Genomic DNA, 2,445 nt, shown 5'->3' on the forward strand with positions numbered 1-2,445 from the left:
ACCGGCCGCTTCTAAATCCATATTGATCTCCTTGACGGCCCAAGTAGAGAGATATTCCATTTCAACTGGTAAATGACAAGCTTTGCCATACACCAACCTATACGGAGTTGTCCCCAACGGAGTCTTGTAGGCCGTGCGTAACGCCCACAATGTGTCATTCAACTTCAACGACCAATCTTTTCGAGACTTGTTGACCACTTTTTCGAGAATTCTCTTGATCTGTCGATTAGAAACTTCGACTTGGCCACTCGTTTGAGGATGATAAGCCATGCCAACCTTTTGAGTAACTCCGTGCTTCTTCAGAAGAGCCTTAAAAGTCCTTTGATGAAAATGGGAACCCCCATCACTAATCACGACCCTTGGGACCCCAAAGCGCGGAAAGATGATTTTCTTGAAAAGCTTCTTTACGACGTTAGAGTCGTTGGTTGGCGATGCAATAGCTTCCACCCACTTTGTAACGTAATCAACGGCAACCAAGATGTACCGATTCCCACATGAAGAAGGGAACGGTCCCATAAAATCAATGCCCCATACATCAAATGGCTCAACTTCAAGAATTCCGGTCTGTGGTAGCTCTTGCCTTTTCGAAACATTGCCCGTCCGTTGACATTCATCACATGCATTGCAAAAGAAACGAGCATCCTTGAATATAGAAGGCCAATAGAAACCACTTTGAAGAGTTCGATGGGCGGTCGGAATAGCACCAAGATGGCCACTAGAAGGTAAACTGTGGCAATGCTTAAGAACCCCGTGGGTATCCCAATCCGCTACACACCTACGAAACATACCATCGGCACACTTCCGATACAAATGTGGATCATCCCAAAAATACCGCTTAGCATCATGGTAGAATCTCTTACGTTGTTGATATGTCAATTCCGGAGGATGGGAGCCACCAACACAATAGTTCGCAAAGTCCGCATACCATGGGGATTTAGTAGACACAGAGAATAGATGATCGTCAGGAAAAGAATCATTGATAGGCCCGTCTGCGCTAGATTGAAATTTCAACCGAGAGAGATGATCTGCAACAACATTCTCAGCACCCTTCTTATCCCGAATCTCCAAATCAAACTCCTGGAGAAGAAGAATCCATCGAATAAGTCTCGGTTTGGCCTCTTTCTTGGCCAACAAATACTTCAAAGCGGCATGATCAGTGTGTATAATGACTTTCGAACCAACAAGATACGTCCGGAATTTGTCAAGTGCATAGACAACCGCAAGGAGCTCTTTCTCAGTAGTAGCATAATTCATCTGAGCTCCATCCAAGGTTTTGCTTGCATAATAGATGGCATGCAACACCTTGTTCTTTCTTTGGCCAAGCACTGCTCCAACAGCATAATCACTCGCATCACACATAATTTCGAACGGCAAATCCCAATCCGGAGGCTGAATGATCGGAGCAGTTATCAATGCTTTCTTTATCCTGTCAAAAGACTCCAAACAAGCATCAGTGAACTCAAATGTGGCATCCTTGAGCAGTAATTGAGTGAGGGGTTTCGCAATTTTAGAAAAATCTTTTATGAAACGGCGATAGAAACCCGCATGACCGAGAAAACTCCTCACTCCCTTGACATTCACGGGAGGGGGAAGTTTCTCGATCACCTCAATTTTTGCTCGGTCAACTTGGATGCCACGCTCAGAAATAAGATGACCAAGTACCACTCCTTCATTGACCATAAAGTGGCACTTTTCCCAGTTCAATACCAAATTCACGTCAGAACAACGTTTAAGCACTTTAGAAAGATTATGCAAACATACATCAAAGTCAGAACCATAAACACTAAAATCATCCATAAATACCTCCATGATATCCTCGATGAAGTCAGAAAAGATGGCCATCATACACCTTTGAAATGTAGCAGGGGCGTTGCACAAACCAAACGGCATTCTGCGGTATGCAAAAGTTCCATATGGACAGGTGAACGTCGTCTTCTCCTGGTCGTCTGGGTGAATGGGAATCTGAAAGAAACCTGAATATCCATCCAAATAACAGAAAAAGTTGTGTTTTGCTAATCTTTCTAGCATCTGGTCAATAAAGGGGAGGGGAAAGTGATCCTTCAAGGTGGCCGTATTCAACATTCTATAATCTATACACATACGCCAACCTGTGACAACACGAGTGGGGATAAGCTCATCCTTATCATTCTTAACGACCGTTGTCCCCCCCTTCTTAGGAACGACTTGCACCGGGCTCACCCATTTAGAATCTGAAATGGGATAGATGATGCCCGCATCAAGTAGTTTCACTACCTCTTTTCTCACCACATCTTGCATATTAAGATTCAAACGACGTTGTGGCTGTATGCGAGGGCGGTGATCTGCTTCCAAGTTAATTCTATGCATACAAAAGTCAGGACTAATGCCCTTGAGATCGTCAATGCTATACCCGATTGCCTTTTTGTGCATACGTAGCACGGTCAGAAGCTTGGAAAGCTGGCTATC

Source organism: Spinacia oleracea, chromosome 1 (assembly GCF_020520425.1).
Source record: "Spinacia oleracea cultivar Varoflay chromosome 1, BTI_SOV_V1, whole genome shotgun sequence".
In the NCBI taxonomy this organism is placed as follows: Eukaryota; Viridiplantae; Streptophyta; class Magnoliopsida; order Caryophyllales; family Amaranthaceae; genus Spinacia; species Spinacia oleracea.